This window comes from Oratosquilla oratoria, chromosome 21, assembly GCF_046742065.1.
Source record: "Oratosquilla oratoria isolate Oo_2021 chromosome 21, ASM4674206v1, whole genome shotgun sequence".
NCBI lineage: Eukaryota > Metazoa > Arthropoda > Malacostraca > Stomatopoda > Squillidae > Oratosquilla > Oratosquilla oratoria.
The window spans coordinates 2050814-2068313 of record NC_134797.1 but is presented as its reverse complement, the minus strand read 5'-3'; positions in this window follow the sequence as shown (position 1 = coordinate 2068313).

Here is a 17500-nt window from a genome sequence, read left to right as displayed (position 1 = left end):
TCTCGAACCCCTGACCCACTACCCTTGCATCCACCTCTCGCACCACTCTATTCATGAACAGCCAGGGCGACATAACACATCCTTGACGAAGTCCCACCTTTACCTCAAACCACTCACTCTCTCCATTTCTAATCCTAATATAAGCTCTAGTACTCACGTAAAAACTCTTCACTGCTCTTAACAGCTATCTTCCTATCCCATATATCTATAGTACCTCCCACAGTGCCTTCCTGTCTACCCTGTCGTAAGCCTTTTCCAAATCCATAAAAGCCTAAAAAACATCCTTACCTTTTCCTATAGCTTTCTCACACATCTGTCTTACCACAAAAATCGGATCTACACAACCACTACCTGTCCTAAAACCACACTGTTTCTCACCAATTACTCCCTCTGTTCCTCTCCCAATCCTCTCAATCAAGACCCTCGCATAAGCCTTCCCAACTACACTTAACAAGCTGATCCCTCTGAAACTACTACACTCACACTTGTCCCCCTTTCCCTTGTAAAGCGGAACGATACAGGCACTCCTCCAGTCCTCCGGTACTCTACCCTCTCTTAAACAAACATTAACTAACCTCACCAGCCAGTCCACCATAACTGTACCTCCTTTCTTCAGACATTCTACATGGTATCCATCCAACCCAGGTGCCTTACCTGCTCTCATCATCTTAACAGCTGTTTTCACTTCATCTTTCCTTATTTCTCCTACATTTTCCTCACTCATCACTCTCATTTTCTTAGCGCTTCCCACTGCAACTACCTTTCCCTCCCTATCCTCCTTCACATTTAGTAACTCCCTAAAATACTCTGCCCACCTTCCTCTAACTGCCTTCTCATCCGTTATCATCTCTCCATCTGCACCTTTTACCTTTTCCTCTCTACTTGATTCGCCTCCTCTTCCTCTCTTAATTTCTTTCCAAAACATCTATTTATTATTTTCAAAAATTTCTATCATACTCTTACCCCATTTCATATTTGCTCTCCTCTTTGCTTCCTTTATCTTATGTTTAACTTCCTTTCTCTTTACTTTGTACCTCTCTGTACTCCCTTGTCCTAATTTGTAGCCAATCTATGAATACCTGCTTCTTCTCTTCTACACCTTTCTTTGCTTCCTCATCCCACCATTCACTACCCTTCCTTCTATTTCCTCCCGCCCTCCTTGTTCCACACACTATCTTTGCACACCATCTTATGACTCCCTCTTTGAACCATCCCCATTCCTCCTCCACTACTAGTTCTACTCTATCCTTCACTCCCTCCCACTCTTCTTTCAGCTTCTTCTTGTACTCCTTCTCCTTTTCTTTCTCATTTAAGCAGTTCACTCTAAGTACCTCCCTACCTACAAAGGATTACAAAGGATTACAAAGGCGGAGCATGCCGACATGAGACCTTTTGGTCCTTATTTAGGTCGGATGCGAAAAAAATCATAATAATAACAAAATAATAATTAAGAAAAAAAACTATAATAATGTATGCAACAAACAAAATACATAAATAAATGCATAGGTATAGTTGAATAACAAACAAACAGTTAAACAGTAAATAATGATAAATTGACACATAACTAATAATAAATGAAAATCAAACAGACAAATGATAACAAAGCAAAAACAAATAATATGAAATAAGTTATAATCAGTACTTGCTTAGGTGGTTATCTAAATGAGTCTTAAAGCTTCGAACTGAACTACATTGCACTACCTGTGCAGGAAGTTTATTCCATTCATTAACTATACGGTTGGCAAAGTTGTTTCTACCTACTTCCAAATTGAATCTATTTCCGGATAGTTTGAGACCATTGTTTCTTGTCTGATTCTCATTCAATGTGAAAATTTGGTCACTTTTGATGTTGTCAATTCCCTTTAGAATCTTAAAGAACTGTATCAAGTCACCTCTGAGTCTACGATATTTTAGGGAAAACAGATTCATATGTTTTAGTCGATTTTCGTATGATTTATTTTTCATATTTGGAATCAGTTTTGTGGCTCGCCGTTGTACTTTTTCCAGTCTGTCAATGTCTTTAATGAGATTCGGTGACCATACAGAAACAGCATATTCCAAATGTGGACGAACTAACGATTTATATAGCTTATTAATGAGCAATGGACTTTTGAAATCAAAAGATCGCGCAATCAGTCCTAGAATCTTATTTGCTTTCTCAGATGCTGAAATACACTGCTTGGATGATTTGAGGTCGTTACTGATAATTACGCCGAGATCTTTTTCACTATCCACTTTTGTTAACGAATTTCCAAATAACTTGTAATCGTACTTATTGTTGTTTTTACCTATGTGCATTACCTTGCATTTACTCGTGTTAAATTTCATTAGCCACTTTTCAGACCATTGCCGTAATTTATCTAAATCTTCTTGAATAACTAATTGGTTTAAGTGATCATTTGCCATTCCGCACAGTTTTGTATCATCAGCAAATTTGGAAACAGTAGATTTTAGTCCATGGTCTATATCATTTATATATACTATGAATAGAAGTGGCCCAAGAACGGAACCCTGAGGAACTCCACTTGTAACATTTTTCCATCCAGAAGTTTGTCCATTTAAAACAACTCTCTGTTTTCGACCATTCAACCAATTACTAGTCCAACTTAATAGGCTACCACTTATTCCATATAAAGCTAATTTAGTAAGTAGTCTTTCGTTGGGGACGGTATCAAAAGCTTTTGCAAAGTCTAGATATATTAAATCTATATGGTTTCTTTTGTCATAATTCGATATAACTGTGTTGTAGAATTCGAGTAAGTTAGTCACGCAAGAACGTTTCTGTCTGAAACCATGCTGGCTATCATTTATCAAACGGTTACTTTCTAAATGACGTTCGATAGCATCTCTGATGATAGTTTCCATTATTTTTCCTACGATTGAAGTCAAACTTATAGGCCTATAGTTATTTGGTTTCTTTTTGTCACCTTTTTTGAATATGGGAGTAACGTTAGCTAGCTTCCATTCTCTTGTGACATCTCCGGATATGATGGATTTCTTGAAAATAGTTTCTAATGGAACAACAATCTCATTTTTAATTTCCTTTAAGATTCTTGAATGCCAACCGTCAGGCCCTGGTGTTTTATTAACTTTGAGTTTATCTATACACCTTTTAATTTTTTCTTTTGTTATATTTACCGTAGTGAGTAAGTTTACTCTAGACTTTTCACAGGTTTCAGCTTGGAGTTCACTTTGAGGTGTTTCGTCTACGAATACCGAGCTAAAATAATTGTTTAAAATATTACACATTCCTTCATTTGAATATTCAAGTTGACCGTCAGCAGATAATAGTGGACCAATGTGATTCCTAACAACCTTTTTATCTCTAATGTAACTATAGAATTCTTTGGGATTCTCTTTGGATTTATCAGCGATGTTCATTTCATATTGTCGTTTTCTTTTTCTTATTGTCTTTTTTAAATCTCTCTGTATTGATACATAACTTTCATAGTCATTAGATGCACCCGAGCACTTATATTTCTTATAAGGCTGTCTCTTTTTAGCAATACTTTTTTCAGTTTCTTTGTCGAGCCACTTTGGGCGAGCCTGATTTGGGGGACGTCTGTCCTTAAAAGGAATGTAAGTTTGAATCATCTTAGTGAGCGTATTTTGAAATATTTCCCACATCTGATCTACAGGTCTTTCGTTTAATTTTGCCTCCCAATCTGTAAGCTGAAGCTCCTGACGTAGTCCTATGAACTGAGCTTTACTGAAATCGGGTATTTTAGAAACACAAGTATCTATTCTAATTTTTTTTAGGAGTTTGAATCTAACTAGGTTGTGATCGCTATTTGCAACAGATTCACCGACTTCTACATCAATTACCATGCTTTCGCGGCTAGTGATCAATAGATCGAGTAAGTTTCCATATCTTGTGGGCTCTTTTACATGCTGAATTAAGTAATTGTCACCAAGAAAATCAATCAATCGACTACCTATATGGCCATGTTCAAGGGTCATCCAATCAATGTCAGTAAAATTGAAATCACCCATTATCAATAAATCCCGGTTGCAGAAACTAGACAGTTCTTGAAATAACAGTTTGTCGTCTGCTGCTGATAATGTCTTTGGCCTATATATTACACCTATATTCATTTTTTGTCCATTTGTTTGGGTTAACTCAACCCACAAACTATCGTATGCATCCTGTTTCACTTTCTCTAAAATACAAGCGTGAACATTGAATTTAACGTACAACAGAACACCCCCACCTTTCTTGTGGTTTCTATCCTGATGAAAGTGTTTAAATCCCGCAATATTAAATTCAGCATCGAACTCTGTACCATTTAACCATGTCTCAGTTATTCCTATCATATCGAGATTTTCGCTTTTGACATACGCCTGTATTTCTTGAAATTTTTTCCTAATACTACGAGCATTAAAGTACATGGCTTTAAGAAACTCGTGATTATTTCTTTTTGGCGCATTTTGAGTTTCAATATCATGTCTTATATTATCATTTTGTTTTTTATTTATTCCTTCCTCTATATTATTATCTGGTCCTTCATTGACATTCAATGCCTCATTAACATTTCCCCCATCACGGTCATCTGGTCGATCACAGTCATCCGATTTCTTTTGTACATTTTGTCCCCCTACGTCACCGTGATTCACGCCGGCCTCCCGTCGTTCAATGACATTATGTCCGGAATCCCTTCCTAAAATTATATTTTGTCCTACAGTGACATTATATCCTACCGTGACATTTTCTCCTCCATTATCATTACATCCTATCGTGATATTTTGTCCACTATCATTGCTTCCCATCGTGATCTTTTGTCCTCCACTGTCATTATATCCCATTGCGACATTTTGTCCCATGACATTACATTCTAATGTAACATTTCGTCTTTTACCGACATTATATCCTAAAACTATATTTTGCCCTATACTGGCACATTGTTCTACATTAATGCTATACTCTACACTGATATTTTGGCCTTTATTGACATTCTGTCCGGTATCCCTTCCTAAAATTATATTTTGTTCTCCACTGACATTATATCCTACTGTGACATTTTCTCCTCCATTATCATTACATCCTATCGTGATATTTTGTCCCCCACTATCATTACTTCCCATCGTGATATTTTGTCCTCCACTGTCATTATATCCCATTGCGACATTTTCTCCTATGACATTACATCCTAATGTAACATTTCGTCCTCTACCGACATTATGTCCTAAAATTATATTTTGTCCTATACTGGCACATTGTTCTACATTAATGCTATACTCTACACTGTTTTCCCATGCACATTCTATTTCCCCTTCCCTTTGGGCCTCTACCCTAAAAAAGGAGCTAGCTCATTACAAACTCCCACAATGAGGTTTGTAAGAACATCTTTGCCTCTGCGGGTAAGGTGGATCCCATCAGAAGCGTAAAGGTCATGGCACCTAGAAAAGAGATACCAAGGATCAAGAAAGTGGTATCCCAATTGTGTGCACAACTGCGATATCCTATCATTGATCCCTATGGCGCTACTGTTCCAACACGAGCCTGCGTAGATCCTCGGGAGGATCCCACAGACTACGTGACGGCTCCCACGTTCCTTCATCTCCTGAAGGAGGACCTTGTATTTCCGAACAAGTTCCTCTGATCTCACCCTACCTACATCGTTACTACCCGTATGAACAATCGTAACCGTGTTCTTCCGTCCTTGCTCCCTGATGGACTGGGTGCAGTCGGCGATCCCACGGCCCGGTTGACATACAAGCTTGCAACGTCGCTTTGTCTTCCGCTGCAGGATGTCGTCATAGCCTCGCACCATGGAGTCCCCCACCACCAAGAACTCCTGGTTTTCAGCCACTTCATCCCCCAGTAGAGCAAAACTATTGGCTAGAGCCAGCGGTTGCTCCACAGGGCACACGTCCACCTATTCTCCACTCTAAATTTACCTTCCACAAGAAAATTATCTGATATTCCCCCACTCTCTCCCCTTAGAACATGTACATCCTTAACTCTTCTTACCATACTCCTAGTCACCACTATATAGTCCATTAACGCTCTATCTACCACCCTTCCATCCACCACCCTCTCTCATGTGTGCTTATGCTTGATTTTCTTCCTAAACACTGTATTTGCTATCAAGAAAAAGGTAAGTACACGTTGGTAATAGGCGACTTTAATGCTAAGGTGGGAAAGAAGATGGGAGATAAGACGTGCATTGGGAAGTTTGGAGTGGGTGAAAGAAATGAGAGAGGCGAGATGTTAGTAAATTTTGCAGAGAACTACAACATGAGGATAATGAACACTTTCTTCCAAAAATGTGTAGGTCGTAAATGGACGTGGAGAAGTCCAAATGGAACAACAAAGAACGAAATAGACTTCATATTAGGAGATGAGAGCAAAAGCGTTAGCAATGTTACAGTGATAAATAAAGTCAACATAGGTAGTGACCATAGAATGGTAGGTTACACAGCTAAATTCAATTTCAGAGCAGAGAGAAATAAACTAATTTTAAGAAAGAAAATAAGCCTTGCAAAGGTTAAGGATAATAATAAGAAATTTCAGTTAGAAATTAAGAATAGATTCGAAGCTCTAAGAACTAACGAGGACACCGTGGAAGATATTAATTTGAATTTAGTGAATATCATTAGGGAATCGGCAGAGAAAGTAGGAAGTGCAAAAAATAATTAGAGAAAACAAATAATCCAAAGCTACAAATGATCTAATTAAAAGAAGAAGGACCATGCAGATTAAAAGTAGGAAAGAAGAAATAGAAAGAGTAGAACTAAACAAGCTTATCAACAAAAGGCAGAGATTAGAGAAAAGAAAGAGAAACAAGGATGAAATAGAGGAAACTATTCGGAAAGATAAAAGTATTAAAATGACCCAGCACAGACATGCTTTACAAAGACAACAAATGATATGTTTGAAAGATAGAAATGGAGAAATCATTAAATGCAGAGACAGAATGGTAAAAAGAGTAGAAGAATTTTACCAAGAGCTTTACTCGTCGAATACCGTAGTTGAGTCAGCAAATTCAAGTGTAGAAGTTAGTAATGTACCAGAGATTACAAAGGAAAAGGCAGAATTTGCATTAAAATTATGGAACGAGGAAAAATACCTAGGAAAGACGGTATATCGATAGATCTGTTGAAAGACGCAGGTAAATTAGTTCATACTAAATTAGCTCAGTTGTACACCCAGTGCTTACGTCAAGAAAGCGTTCCTGATGCGTGGTGCAATGCTATAGTGATTTTGCTGTATAAAAAAAGAGACCAGAAGGACCTTAGTAACTATCGACCGATTAACTTGCTATCAAATGTATATAAAGTATTCTCCAAGATCCTTACAAATAGACTAAGTCAAGGTTTAGATGGAAACCAACCGAGAGAACAAGCAGGATTTAGGAGCGGATATTCGACTCCAGACCATTTGCAGGCGATAAACCAACTAATCGAGAAAACGACAGAATATAATATACCTCTGTGTTTAGCTTCTGTAGATTACGAGAAGGCCTTTGACTCGGTAGACCAAATAGCAATACTAAACTCGCTACCCAAGCAGGGTACAAACGAACAGATAGTAAGAGTTTTAGAAAAGATTTATGTGAAAGGTACCGCTATAATTCGACTTCATAAAGATACAGAAAAGATCAAGATCGAGAAAGGAGTACGGCAAGGCGATACAGTTTCACCCAAACTATTTACAGCTTGCTTGGAAGATATTTTCAGAAGATTGAGTTGGGAATAGGTTTAAAGATTAATGGCGAATATTTGAACTGCCTAAGATTTGAGGATGACATCATTCTTATTTCAGATGCTGAGTGATCTAAACAAGGAAAGTCTCAAAGTAAGTTTAAAAATGAATAAGAGTACAAGAAAAGTAATGTTCAACACGCAAGTTCAAAGTAAAGAGATTGTAATTGATGGTGAGAGTCTTGAAAAAGTTGAGGAGTATAATTATTTAGGGCAAATGGTGAAAGTGACGAAAGATCATAATAATGAAATAAAAAGACGCATTACAATTGGTTGGAAAGTGTTTGGCTCTCTATTTTTATGTTTGAAACGTAAAGTTTACAATCAGTGCATTCTGCCAGCAATAATCTATGGATGTGAGACTTGGAAACTAACGAAGGCAATGGAAACAAAGCTAAGGACTGCACAGAGGGGAATGGAGAGATGAATGATGGGAATAACACTGAGAGGCCGAAAGAGAGTAAGTTGGGCGAGAGAGCAGACTAGAGTGAAAGATGTTGTGGAGGCAGTAAAAGAGAGGAAGTGGAATTGGGCAGGTAAGTTAGTGCAAATGACTGATGAGCGATGGAGCAAGTGTGTTACTGAGTGGACGCCGCGAGATGGGAAGCGTGGAATAGGGAGACCAGACAGAAGGTGGAGAAGCGAGATAGAGAAGTTTGCAAAAGTGACGTGGCAGAGGTTGGCGCGGTGGTGTGAATCATGGAATGCTATGGAGGATGCCACTATTCAGCAGTAGACTCAGGATGGCTGATTTGATTGAGTGATTGATTGATTGATTGATTGATTGGTATATGTTGAGGCATTGTGACAAGTTGAAAAAGGTGGAAAAAGAGTCACGGGTTTAGTTCCGAGTCTATTCCTGACCGGTTTCGCTTGCAGCTACAAGCGAAACCGGTCAGGAATAAGCTCGGAACGAGACCCATGACTCTCTTGATATATATATATATATATATATATATATATATATATATATATATATATATATATATATATATATTTATGTTAATATGTTGATAAATTGTTTAAGACAAATGAGAGAGTGATAGGTGGGGAAGGGTAAACGAAGATGGGCTAAGAATGGAGTAAAGTTGAAATTTTACACAAAGGATTAAAAAAGAAGATGAGAAAGACAGTTGAAGCTGCACATATAAATGTCAAAGAAAATAATAACGACAGAGAAGGATTTATATGTCTATCTAAAGCAGCCAGTCTCTTAATAATAAATGCGCTAGAAAAAACCTGACACTCGAAGCTTCACAAGTTCCCCCACTACGGGTATAAATGTTGTGACCAAGATGTTCTGTAACAAGTTCTCTGAGGAAGGTTATAATAACCGAAACGTAAGAACAATAAATGTATTCTTAGCCCATCTTCGTTTACCCTTCCCCACCTATCACTCTCTCATATATATATATATATATATATATATATATATATATATACATACATATACATATATATACATATATATACATATATTTATATATATATATATATATTTTTTCTTTTTCTTTTTTAAGGACTATTTTGCAAAAGCCCATAGATATCATGAAGATTGAAGTGAAGGAGTCTTTTAACATCACAAAAGAAAAGAAAGGCATTTTTCAAAATGCTACTCCAGACCAGTGGAACTGAAATTATTAGGTTACATATATGCAAAATTAAGGTATGTTTACCATAAAGTGGATTTTAAACTTAAAAAGAAGTTGAAACATGTAATCAGTAATAGCGGTTGGAATAAGGATGTTAACCCTAATGTTGTACTTAATTTATCGGTCAAACCTTTGAGTGATGAAGCGAAATGTGCTCTAGGATATGGTTTGAAATTCGTCGCCAATAATCAGCAGGAGAACTATGTGGAAATTGCTAAGAGTTTTTGCAATTTGAAAAAATATAGTGATGTTTCAATACAAAATATCAATATTTGTAAAGGTTTTGTGTACCATGCTTTATCCACGCCATGCCCTCCAAATGTGCCTAAACGATTCTTCACTACTTGTAATAATCTAAAGAAGGATAAAGATTTACACATCACTAAGGCGGATGAAAGCAATTGCTTAATTATCATGAACAAAAAAGGAGTACTTAGAAAAAATGGAAATATTACTAAGTGATGAAGAGACCTATGCAAAATTAAACAAGAACCCTCTAGAAAATGTTAATTGTGAATTTAATAAGAAGCTTAAGACTATTTTAAAGGGTAACGATGAACTGATAAAAAAAAAATGTGTCACTGTGTCTCCGTCACTTCCGTACATGTATGGTCTAATTAAAACTCATAGACTTAATAATCCAGTTAGGCCCATAACTTGTTCTATTAGGTCTTGCACATATAATTTGTCAAAATGGCTAGTGTCTCTTCTTAGTCCTCTTGTTGGGACAATTTCCCAGTCTCATATCAAAGATAATGTTGATTTAACCGAAAAACTGCTTGGACAAAATCTTAAATTTGATTTTAAGTTGGTCAGTTTCGATATTAAAAGTTTATTTACCCGAGTCCCGGTGTTAGATTTGTTAGGTTTTCTAGAAAAAGAGTTAAAAAAGCATGAATTAACACTCCCTGCTCATACTATTATTAGTTTAATTAGATTATGTGTAATAGACTCTAAGTCTGAATTTAATGGAAAGTTTTATACTCAAACATTTGGTATAGCCATGGGGAATTATCTGTCTCTAATTCTTAGTAATTTGTATATGGAGTTTTTTGAAAGAGAGTTATTACTAAACATTTTTCCAAATAATGCAGTTTGGTACAGGTATGTTGACGACATTTTATGCATTTGGCCTAATGATCAACATTTGGATACTTTTTTGTCAAATTTGAATAATTTGCTGCATTCCATTAAATTCACAGTAGAGGTAGAAGAAAATAATGTTCTACCACTGTAGACGTAAATATTCACTGATGTGGAAGATATCTTAAATTTGAAGTTTACAGAAAGCCAACCAATGTCCTTTCATATATACATTTCTATTCTTATCATAGTCAAAACACCAAGTTGTCAGTCTTTTCATCAATGTTCCTAAGAGGTAATAGAATTTGTTCCCTTGAGTTTTTGGGTCAAGAATTAAAATTTACTTATGACATTGGAGAAAATTTGAAATATCCGAAACAGCTGATTGACAAGACAAAAATCAAAGCTAGGAAATCTTTTCTTAATACTTTGCAGGTCAAACAATTTAATTATAAAGATATATTAACAATTCCGTATCATGAAAATTTAATCAATCTTCCTAGCATTTTTAATAGATTTGGTATCCAGATAGTATTTAAAAGCAATAATAGTATTAAGAGTTTATTCATTAAAAATTCACCAAGAGGAAAATAAGGTTGTATTTATAGCACGGGGCAAGTGTCAAGTGGATTATTTGTCCACCAAAGGGATTATGGACATAATACTGACTGGGGAAATTCAAAAGTGATTACTTCATGTAACAATGTTGTAGGAAGAAATGTCATTGAATCTTTTTACATAAAAAGAAATTTTGAAAATGATATGAACTTGAGTTTGGGTTTATCTAAATTGGACAATTTTATTATTGACAAGATTGTGTGTGATAATTTATAACATGGGACCTTTCCGAATATCCTCTGTCTTCTCATGTATATATTGTTTCTTTCTGTATTGTTTTTCTGTACCTTTGAAAATGTCTTAATAGACAAAAATGTTCGGTATCTGTTTTTTTGTTTTGTTTTTCAATTTCTCGGTGGTTTCTGCAAAAATAGTTTATCACATGTTTTTGTGATTTCTTTGCATATATATATATATATATATATATATATATATATATATATATATATATATATATATGTATATACATATATATATGTATATTGTAACGTAATATTAGATATTACGTCATATGTGTAATTATGTTATAGAATTGTGTTCCTTTGTATTACATAACTATGTTCATATTTCTTGTCTATGTATGTATTGTAACAATGTTAAGCAGTAACGCCCGTCCACTATATGTAATCTTGCCTACGTGCGGTGAGGTGCGCACTCTTGTAGAACAAACAGACAAGCGAAATCCTGAATAGTTCGGAGCGCACAGATTTGACAGTTACTAAATAAATAGATTGTTCAAGCGAGTCGAGGGTCCTAAAACTACCCATGTTGACGTGTTAACTTACCCTCCTCCTCACCCGCACCCTTAACCGGAAGTATCCGGCTTCCGGTCCAATGGTATATAAGCGGTTGAAACCGCTCATTCCTTGTCATATTCCCACATATTGATCTCTTGATAAAAACTAGAAGGTTTAGATTCATGAGACGATTGGTGTGAAGTGATCACCCTTTTTGCCTACATTACGTGTCTGATATACATTGCATTACTTTACTTATATTTGTACTTATTACTTATTCTGATGCATGTTCCTGATCTCTTTGTACTTAGATAGTACCATATTGCATACTTATCTTGTGTTTCTTATTTGAACGATAATTTCCATAATCGTGTAACGGTCCCATTGACCCTACTGCCCATTCTCTTTTGTGTTGATTGCCTGTAAATATTTTCCATTAATAATTTCGTTTACTAGTTTTATCGCTAGTTTAATATTCCTTTCCTGGAATCTTCTTTGTTACTTTTACTTCTAGTCTTACGAATTATCTAGGCCCTGACCAGATAGTTCAGTCCTACAGTGGCTTCTAGAAGTGCGCTGGTTCTTAAGCACTTAGACGTTATACGTAACGTATCTTCACATACCAGCCGCCCGTAACAAAGTGGCGACCTTGCCAAGGATATTGGATCAGGTATTTAACACATTCTTATAGAGATGGATGATATAGTTCAAGAATTCGTTCAAAATCCCAAGGTAAGTTTCTTAAAGAAACAAACTAAAGACACTTTGATAGAAATAGGCAAGCACTTTGGAGTAGACATTGATACAAGTTTGCGAAAGAAAAAAATACTTCAGGAACTCGTTGAAAATCTGATCGAAGATGAGATCTTATCTCCAGAAGAGATTACAGCTATACAAATTCCTTCAAATAGGTTAGAAATAGAGGCACGACTAACCGAACTTAAGATTAAGGAGATTGAATTAAAGGTCAGGAGAGTAGAAATTGAGGAGGAAGCTAAACTGAAACAAATGCAAATTGAGGCAGAATTTAAAGCTAAAGAGGAGGAAACTAAACTGAAACAAATGCAAATTGAGGCAGAATTTAGAGCTAGAGAAGAGGAAGCTAAGGTGAAACAAGTAGCTAAAGAGGAGGAAACTAAACTGAAACAAATGCAAATTGAGGCAGAATTTAAAGCTAGAGAAGAGGAAACTAAAATCAAATTGGCAGAATTTAAAGCTAGAGAAGAGGAAGCTAAAGTGAAACAAGTAGAGTTAGAATTAAAGAAGACAGAAGTAGAAGCTAGGATTGTTGATAGACAACCCGTAGTTCAGGAAGGTCATATAGATATTTCCAAGTATGTAAAACTTTTACCCAAATTTTCAGAAGGAGAGCCAGAAATTTTCTTTCTTCAGTGGGAAAAATTGGCGCAACAGTTGCAAATCCCTAAAGAAAATTGGCCATTAATCATTCAAACGCAATTTAAGGGTAAGGCTCAGCAAATTTATACTTCTCTTTCAGAAGCAGAAAGTGAGTATGATAATATGAAAGCTTGTATTTTAAAAGCTTATGAACTAATACCAGAGGCCTATAGACAGAAATTCCGTAATTATAGGAAGACACCTCAGTTAACATACGTAGAATATGCGGCTCAACAAGAGAGGTTATTCAATAGGTGGTGTTTGGCTAGTGAAACGGACACCTTAGATAGACTTAAACAGTTGATTTTATTGGAGCAGTTTAAGAATACCTTAGAGACAGATCTTAGGATTTTTATAGATGATCATGTTCCCGAAACTTTAACTAAAGCTGCTGTATTGGCTGATGAGTTCACACTAAATCATAAACCTAAGTCAAGACAAATGGAATCCCAAAAGTCAAAGTCATATATTCCAGATTCAACAAAATACTCTGATCCTTGGTCCCCAAAGAAACACTTTGAAAATCAGTCTAGCCCATCACATTTCAGTTACAGGTCTGATTTCAATCAATATCCTCCAAACCAACCTTGGCAAAGAATGGAAAGGTTTAAGACTAATCCCCCTGTAACTTGTTCATATTGTAAACAGGTTGGCCATCACATTTCTAATTGCAGAAAGAGACTGACACCCTCATTCTCCAATAAGACACCAACTCTTGTAAGTAATATAAAATCAGATGATTCAAAATCCTCTATTCAGGATACACTACCAAAGAAGCCGGTATTGTCAAGTAATGTAGAACCCCCCTCATCAAATCATGATCCTTGTTTCAAACCATTTGTATCTTCAGGAACTATATCTCATAGTAGTAGTTCACAACAATATCCTATTTCCATACTCCGAGACACAGGAGCAAAGCAAAGTCTGATTTTAAATTCTGTCTTGCAGAATCTGGGTGAGTCATATATAGGTTATGATATATTGATAGAAGGAGTTGGAGGAATTGTAAAATGTCCATTACATAATGTTTTCTTGCGGTCTGATTTAACAACCGGAATGGTTAAAGTAGCAGTAGTAGACTCTCTTCCCATAGTAGGAATATCCTTATTGTTGGCCAATGACATCGCTGGAAGCAAAGTCATTTCTCCCTTAATAACAAATAACCCTAAGACCTCAGTAGAACCTTCAGATAACTTACAGTTGTTTCCCGCTTGTGCTGTAACCAGATCTCAGTACAAGAAATCTGAAGAGGAGACCTATAATTTAGAATCCCTATTCTCCCAAACTGACCCATCTTCTTCTTCACCAGTTTCTCTATCTAGAGCAGAATTAATCAAAGAACAGAAGTCAGATCCTTCTCTTAAAAATTTGTACGAGATTGTTTCATCTCCAGAGGAAGTTGACAATATGTCACGAGGTTTTTATATAGAAAACGGAGTCCTAATGCGAAAATGGAGAGCATCCACCGCAACCGCTGACCAGCCATGGCAAGTAAGGAATCAAATAGTCCTCCCTCTTGGTTTCAGGAATAATGTTCTAAGATTGGCTCATGATACTCCCTTAGCAGGTCACTTAGGGGTAAGAAAGACCTTGTTCAACATAACCCAACATTTCCATTGGCCCACGGTTGTCAAAGATGTTGCCCAATATTGTAAAACATGTCATACATGTCAACTTGTAGGTAAGCCCAACCAGAAAATTGTAGAAGCTCCACTCCATCCCATTCCTGTAATGGAAGAGCCATTTAAAAAAGTTCTTATTGACTGTGTAGGACCTTTACCTCCTTCAAGTAAAGGAAATCAGTACATTCTCACAATCATGTGTATGAGCACTCGTTTTCCAGAAGCAATTCCTTTGAAAAATATTAAAGCTCAAAACATAATCAGAGAAATGTTGAAATATTTCACTATGGTAGGATTTCCTAAGAACATTCAAAGTGATCAAGGAAGTAATTTTCTTTCCAACAAGTTTAGAGAAACTCTTGTAACACTAGGTATAAATCATGTAACTTCCTCCGCCTATCATCCTCAATCACAAGGTGCTCTAGAGCGCTTTCACCAAACGCTCAAAACAATGTTAAGAATATTCTGTGCTGAGAACACTCGAAATTGGGAAGACGGACTCCCCTTTTTGTTGTTCGCCACCCGAACAACAATTCAAGAAAGCCTTGGATTCAGCCCGTCAGAATTAGTCTTCGGTCATGAAGTCCGTGGTCCCCTAAAGATACTTCATGAACAATGGATGAAAGAAGAACCACCTGTTCCTTCTTTGAAATACGTGTCCCAGGTCACCGAGAAGTTGTTAGAAGCTTGGAAGTTGGCAAGAGAGAACTTGACGAATGCTCAACGAGTAATGAAAGGTCGGTATGATAAAAATTCTAAACTTAGAACTTTCTCTCCAGGAGATCAAGTGTTACTTTATCTTCCCATACCAGGAGATCCATTGCAGGCTAAATACAAAGGACCCTATGAAGTCTTGTCCAGAGCCAGTGATCTCAACTACATAATCAAAACTCCAGACAGAAGAAAGAGTTCCCGTCTCTGTCACATAAATACCTTAAAACCTTATAATTCCCGAGATCCAATTCCAGCTTGCAGCTCTACCACAATAGAATCCGAAGAGCCTCCTGATAACCTGCCTAATCCTCCTGAGATTCCCTTGGAAAACTCTCAGATACTACAAAATCTTCAGATAAAAGTAGGACACTTATCTGAGAAACAAGGTAAAGACATTCTTTTCCTCTTAAGAAGTTTTCCAAAATTATTTCTAGATTCCCCAAGATTCACTTCTTGGATAGAACACGAAATAATTCTAGACTCGCCAAGGGCTATCAAACAAGCCCCTTATAGAGTCAATCCAAAAAAGGAGTTCATAAAAGCAGAAATAAACACTCTGCTTCAACAGGGAATAATTGAACCCTCCAGTAGTCCTTGGGCATCTCCTTGCATTCTTGTCCCTAAATCTGACAATTCTTATCGCCTGTGCATTGACTACAGGAAAATCAATGCCCACACTAAGGCCGATGCTTTTCCTATCCCTAGGATAGATGATATCATAGACAGTCTAGGAACTGCCAAGTATGTATCCAAGTTGGATATGTTAAGGGGATACTATCAAATCCCTGTACACCCTCGCTCAAGAGAAATTACCGCTTTCATTACGGAAGAGGGATTGTTCCAATTCAGAGCAATGCCATTTGGGCTTAAAAATGCCCCTGCCACTTACCAAAGAATGATAAGTAATCTTGTTGCAGGATTGCCAGGAGTAAAAACTTATCTAGATGATGTGATAATATTTAGTCAGTCTTGGACAGAACACATTGAACACCTAAATAATTTCTTTAAAAGAGCAGACCAAGCAAACCTTACCATCAATTTGTCCAAATGTGATTTCGGACATACACAGGTCCCCTATTTGGGATTTAAAGTTGGAAATTCCCAAGTGTTTCCAATAGACGCCAAGATAAAAGCCATCAATGATGTACCAACACCCACTAATCGTAGAGAGGTACGTCGATTCCTTGGAATGAGTGGCTATTATCGCCGTTTTTGTCCAAATTTTTCAGATGTAGCAGAACCATTGACTGACCTGTTGAGAAAAGACCACAACTTCGTGTGGACACCTACCTGTGAGACGGCCTTCAAAAACCTGAAGTCCCTTCTCACTAACGCACCAGTTCTAAGGGCACCCGACTTCCAACGACCCTTTCTTCTGCAAGTCGACCCCAACGACACCTGTATCGGTGCCGCCCTCTTGCAAGAACACAATGAAGTTCTTCACGCTATCACCTACTACAGCAAGAAGCTGTCCCCTGCGCAGAAGAACTACTCCGTACTTCTAGAACGTAGCTTTTCAACAGAAAGTGAAAAGCTTTCCCAAACGGTGGAGGTGTAACGTAATATTAGATATTACGTCATATGTGTAATTATGTTATAGAATTGTGTTCCTTTGTATTACATAACTATGTTCATATTTCTTGTCTATGTATGTATTGTAACAATGTTAAGCAGTAACGCCCGTCCACTATATGTAATCTTGCCTACGTGCGGTGAGGTGCGCACTCTTGTAGAACAAACAGACAAGCGAAATCCTGAATAGTTCGGAGCGCACAGATTTGACAGTTACTAAATAAATAGATTGTTCAAGCGAGTCGAGGGTCCTAAAACTACCCATGTTGACGTGTTAACTTACCCTCCTCCTCACCCGCACCCTTAACCGGAAGTATCCGGCTTCCGGTCCAATGGTATATAAGCGGTTGAAACCGCTCATTCCTTGTCATATTCCCACATATTGATCTCTTGATAACAA